The 6,433-nt window shown below is 35.6% G+C and overlaps 1 pseudogene across 1 annotated transcript; it reads right to left on the reverse strand.

Annotated features, from left to right (window-relative positions):
- Positions 1-1,033: 1,033 nt before the first annotated feature.
- Positions 1,034-5,082, reverse strand: LOC107605020 (pentatricopeptide repeat-containing protein At1g77170, mitochondrial-like; annotated as a pseudogene). The gene is made up of 4 exons (XR_002349321.2): positions 4,449-5,082; positions 2,188-3,831; positions 1,998-2,085; positions 1,034-1,749 (listed from the first exon to the last, which is right to left on the reverse strand). The product of XR_002349321.2 is annotated as a pentatricopeptide repeat-containing protein At1g77170, mitochondrial-like (transcript).
- Between the last annotated feature and the right edge of the window lie 1,351 nt (positions 5,083-6,433).

Genomic DNA, 6,433 nt, shown 5'->3' on the forward strand with positions numbered 1-6,433 from the left:
ACCTGCCAATCTGCCATAAAGCAGGGCGGGCTAGCATTTTGAACCCATCTTAGTTGGCGGGACGGGCCGGCACCGGCTCGTTTATGGGGCGGGCCTAGGCGGGGCGAGCGGATTGGGGCGGGCTGCCCGCTTTGCCACCCCTAACATGCATGTACCTCGCTCAACCTCTTTCATCGATTTTCTTTAATCTTGGCCATTGATCTTGACTTTGGCCCCAAGAATTGATTCTGATCATTGATGAGCGTCTGACCTAGGCTGGCTTCAAGCTTCCCATTTTTGCTTCTTCCCTACCTGAGACTTAAAGGCTATCTTCTTCACAAAAATAGAAATGAATCTTTGCTGTGCCTTCAAGATAGATTTGCTTCATGAACCGAGGCCTTTCTTTCCTTCCATGACAACAAAATCTTGAAGTCTTTCTTCAAATCTTTCCTTTTGTAGCAACAATCTTTCTTAGCTTCACTTTTCTTCTATCTTCTTCTCTGATGGATAGATGTGACCGAAGGAGAGAAGAGAGAGAAGAGAGAATAACTTTTGTATGGAGCTTGTGACCTTTGGTCATAACCCACTCTCTGTGCATTATATTTTCTTTCTTTCTTAGAAGATGATAGACATGATCGAAAGAGACAGAGGAGAGAGGAGACAAAGCTTTCAATGCTCAATTAAATTCAATTTAATTTTGAGTTTCGGTTACAAAGAAAAATATTCAGCCAAATTGAATTTTGAATTCCAATCACAATGTATGAAAACTTTATCAATTTGGACCTCTTTGTTTTGTAATCACCGAATGGCTTCCTTGGATCCCATTCTTTGATTTATCAACTTTGGTTTATGAACTTCTGATTTGGGCCAATTTGATTTTCTTTCTTTTAATGTTCAGCCACCCTTTTTAAATTAAAATGATGCAGGGCTGAATTTGTTCATTGATCAAATTGGGCTTGTTGTAACTTTGACCCTTTATTAAAAACTAAATTACTTCCTACACACTTGAACAAAAATCATCAAACAACCTATTGAAAATTATTAAATAAAACACTTAATAATAATTTTAATAATTTCTTAATTTATATTTTAATAATGTTTGATCATCATTTCAGTTTTCCAAACTCAACACAAACCAATAGCCCCAACTCCATCTCAAGCATTTCCTGCAAGTTCTGAACCTATAACACCATCTCATGATTTGCCTGAAATTGAGGCAATAACCCCCACACAATCTCCTTCCCCTGCAAAAGAGCCTATAACACCATCTCATGATTTTCCTGAAAGCAGGTCAATGACCCCAACCCCATCTCTTGCTCCTACAAATGAGCCTATAACTCCTCATATTGTGCTTGCAAGTGAGCCTCTATAGTCCCATCTCATGATTTGCATGCAAACAGGGAAATATCCCCAACCCCATCTCCTGCATTTTTCGCAAATGAACCAATAGCTCCTCATGCTTTCCTTGCAAATGAACCTTCTGCTGATGACGAGTCAGACCCCCCAGTTGATTCAGTGTCTCACATTCGCAGCTTCTACAGTTCCAGAAAGATTAACATTTAAACACGCCAATCATGTCTGAAATCGAGCGATCATGTATCTTAGTATCTGAAATTAATATGCAACATCAGTGTTAGAACAGAACTGCTTATAGGAGTTATTATGTAGCGGTCATCGCTTTTATCATCTTTCTACTTTGCTTCTCTACTCTTCGTCTTCTGTTTTTTATTTTTCTGGGTATCTATCTGATCAAGGAAGATTGTTGAGAACCTGCAACCAATAGCAGATTGGTTGGAATTAGTAATTTTATCATTTCAACACCATTAACTTTGAAAACAAATAACTAGTAATTTAATTAACAATTTTATCATTACAAACAGTATGAAATGTGTGGGATTAAAAAAAAATCTAATTTAGGTGAACTGGACGAAAATGTCTTAATTTCCAGTCATATTGTGTTTGCATGGTCATATACCTCCCTTGAGAAATTCATAGAAGTAACAAAGAGTTATAATTACCTCTCACCCTTCCAAACTGAATCTTTGCTTTTTCTATCTGTCTTGTCAATGTCAGAAGACTATTTTTATTTTTGGGCTGCTGAATGGTCTGAAGAATTATCACATAAAGGAAGTTAATAGAACTAGTACAAAAGGAAAACACTAACAAATTCAGGCACTTAAAAAATCACTGCAGAGTGCAGATGCTTACAACTTACACGGTTAGGAATCACTTCCTGCATCTTTGCAGGTTACTAGATGCGCAATCTTGAATATTATAATTTCCTCCTTCCTACAAGAATCAGTGGCGATTTCTTTCCTTTTTTCCCCCTTAAATTGTTATGAAAAGTTAGCACCTATAGCCATAACTACCACAAATCACATGGTTTGCATCCCCTGCCTCTGCCGGTTCCTTACATGCTCATCTGCGTAGCTTTACGATCCATTTTTTCCGTAGTCGTCTGTCAGTGGCGTGTCAACCATTGAAATATGTTAGGCCACAACTGCAACCTCCATTAGTTAATGTTTTGCTTGTAAGCCAATAAACAGGAGAGGCAACATGAACACCGTGATTATGAGGTTCCAGAGTAAGAATTTCTTTTACGACTCTTTTAGCAACCTTGGTATTTCCATTATTTTTGCAAGCTGCCAACAAAGCTCCTAAAATAACAATATCAGGCTTCCAAGGCATTCCTTTTACCAGTTCCTCTGCCTCTACTAACTTACCCTCTTTCCCAAGAAGATCCACCATGCACCCATAATGTTCAATCTTCCGGTCAACCCCATACACATTTTTCATCGAATAAAAGATCTCACGACCAACATCAATCAAGTCAGCATGGCAACAAGCCAACAAAAACCCTAAGAAAGTTATATCGTTCGGGATGACAAGTTGCTCCTCCTTCAGATTCTAAAAGAGAGCAAGAGCATCTTCAACATGTGCCTGAGCAGCCAACCCAGAGATCATCATATTCCAAGTAACAACATTTCTCTCAGTCATTTCATCAAACAACTTCCGAGCCAGAACAATCTCCCCATTCTCTGCATACATGTAAACCAACGCCGTCCCAAGAATCACTTTCCCTTCAAACCCCTTCACCTTCATGGACTCATGAATCCTCTGCCCAAGCTCAAGATACCCCGCCCAAGCGCAAGCCGATAACACCGAAGCCAGCATCGCAGCATTGGGCTCCAATCCATCTCCAATCATCTCATCAAAAACCCCAAAGCCTCATCATAACATTGATTCTAAGCATAACCACAAACCATCGTCGTCCAATGACTCAAACTCCTGGGCGGCATTTCATCAAACATAAGGCGTGCACGGGCAAAATCACCGGAAACAGAGTAACACCTGACCAAACCATTGGCCACGTGGGAATCAAAGCACATCCCGAATTTCAGCATGTGTGTGTGAACCTGGGTACAGGCTGGCAGGGAGGGAATGTTAGAGCAGGCTTTAAGAAGAAAGGGGAAGGTGTGTTTTCCGGGAATAGCGCCCAGCTTCCTCATGGAGACGTGAAGGCAGAGAGAGTGATGGGGATTGGGGCTAGAGGCGTGGGCGCGGATAAGGGTGTTCCACATGAAGATGTTGGGTGAGTATGGAAGGGAGGAAAAGATTCTAGAAGCGAGGGTGAGATCGGCGAAGGGGGAGAGGAGGCGGCTGGCGGCGAATGGTCGTGGCGGATGCGAGCGGTGAGGATCATCTGGGCGAGGACTTGTTTTAGATGGTGTATTGTGGTGCATTGGTCGGCGAGGAGAGAGAGACTAGGAGGAGTTGGCGGCGGAAGTGGAATGGTTGAGAAGAGTGAACGGGGAAAGCTGTGTTTGAGCGAGACGTCCAGAGTTGTGTACTCTGAGTTTTTTCAATTTTTTTAACACAAATCGAAATGTGTACTATGAAAAAACACAAAAAATTACCATGTTAAAATATATCACTCATTTTGTTTTCATATCAAAATTTTTTAGCCTTCCCTTATCGCTTTTATAATTTTTTAAATTATTTTAACTGAATTTTTCCACATTATGTTCAACAGCGTAAATTCTTCTTCTAATTCCAAATCCTTTCTTTCTTTAACAAACAAAAATAAGGTTTTTCTTTTTCAATAAAGCTGCTTAGAAAATTAAAACAGAAAACAATATAAAAAAAGAAAAAAATTGGGAAAGAGAACTCCACACAAAATGCATAATATTATTCACATGATGAATTACAGCCAAATTCCACGGAATCAACTAACTAATTTTTTTTCATGATTAAATGCAAATACTATTCACATTATAAACTATAACCAAACTACACAAAAGAATCAAGTAACTAATTTCAATTTTTATTTACATTTTTGACGATTTAATTAGTTGGCATCGGATAGCGACATAAAGGGCATAAATGACTAGTCTTGAGCCAGCGGATGATGCATTCTTGATGATACACATGCTTACAAGGCATTGATAATACTTGTTCTGCATCATCACCGTCATCAAATTCAGATAGACAAATACTGCACCTCTCTGTTGCATTGTTATTCTTTTCAAGCTTCACTTCCTCAAGAGAATCAATGGCACTCTTCGAAGTAGGAACCATCTTAATATTAGTATTTCCCATGGACTCTTCAATGACGAAGTCGGTGATAATGTCGTCGTACTCATCAACAAATAATAACGAATTCTGGATAATAATGTCCAAATTCAAACTGAACAAACGAAAATCAGGTCTTTCGTAGAGAAATCCGGAACGACGAGTTTGAAGTATGGTTTCCGCGTAGGATATGACATCTGGCATCATGTGATGAATCAAGACATTTGGTATAACATCATCAGGAAAACGCAATTGCATGTGTGATGAACCGTTTTGAAGGAATTCTTGCGCTTGCATTAGAATTGAGCTGTGACATGCAAACGTATCATTGGCTCCTAACACTGGATAATGTGATTGTGGTTGTTGAGGATGAGTAGTCCAGCACGTTTGATGCCTAACTCGTACCTTGAGAATGAAGTAATCTGCTATTTTATCTCCGATGAGAGTTAGATAAAGTTCCAAATCTTCCTCCTGTTCTTGCAACAATGAGGGAGATGACACTTCCCAGGAAAAACCAAATGGCGACGTCATGATGATGAAATTGAGAACTGGTTTGATGCTTCAAGTTCGTCTATCAGAAATATAAAACTTTCTCTAATAGAAATAAGAATCAAACTGAGAATTAATCTTGTGGCTTTCTGCTTACTTATATATACAAGAGCTCCTAGTAAAATTTGGTACTGGATCTTAATTGGATACTAATTTTTTTTTTCCAAAGTGACATTACTTTAAGAGAGGGAAGGTAATTGGATATTAATTGTATATTAATTGGCCGAACTATCTTTTTTAGTTTAATTAGGATAATAATCTTTTAGGATAATTATTTTATATGATTTTCTAACTACTTTTATTTTCTTGGATTATCATTTATAATTTAAAAATTAAAAATTAAAAATTATTATTTTTGTTAAATTCAATCTTATTTTATTTTTTTACTAACTAACTGAAACTAATTATTTGAGATAAGTAAGAAAAAAAATATAACGATGATTATTTATGAAAAATAATTAATATTTATTTTATTTATAAATTAAAACAACTGCCAATTATTTGAAATAATGTGTTTTCTTTCTTGGAGTAGTTATAAATAGATTGATAAATTGATTAGACAAAAGAAATAAATTGATTTACAAAGATTTTGTACAAAATTATTATCGAGTGGTTGAATACTTGAATCCTAATTTATAATTTGGACGATCTTTCATTTTATAGAAATTTAGTAAGCACAGGCATACTTAGAAGATTTTTGATCCCTGTAAAACGAGTTCAAACATATCCTGTTTAAATACTTCATAATCCCTTATCACTTGCTTCAAATTTCATGATAAACACTTCAATTAATTTTTGTAATTTTGTTTGTTCCTATTCTCTTTTTAAACAATTTTTTTTTTTTTGAATGGACTTCTCTACTTGTCCTCGAACTTTAAGATATTCGAAATACAAATAGATACCAATAATCCAATTTAATTCAATTAACTTAGACTTTTTAGGATAACATTACATCTATCAACAATCAATCTCCGTTAGCATAGAAAAATAGAAAAATACGATTTAGCATCTCATAATTTTTTATATTATTATAAATAAATTTTATTATTTTAATTATTAGTTATTTAATTAAAATACATAAATCAATATATATAAATATATAATCATTAATTTGATAGTTAATTTTAAAAATATTTTTTTATCTAATTTTTCTATTTTGGATGATACAAAAGAAAAAAAATCAACACTACTTTATTAAAAAAGAAATTTTAGATGACCAATATTTTTTATTATTTTTATTTTATATTTATAGTAATACAAACAAATTATTTATTTTATATTAAAAACATTAATCTCTTAATATTTCTCCTTTTAAAATTTAGTAATCGGTTAA

This window comes from Arachis ipaensis, chromosome B6, assembly GCF_059453495.1.
Source record: "Arachis ipaensis isolate K30076 ecotype BB chromosome B6, ASM5945349v1, whole genome shotgun sequence".
NCBI lineage: Eukaryota > Viridiplantae > Streptophyta > Magnoliopsida > Fabales > Fabaceae > Arachis > Arachis ipaensis.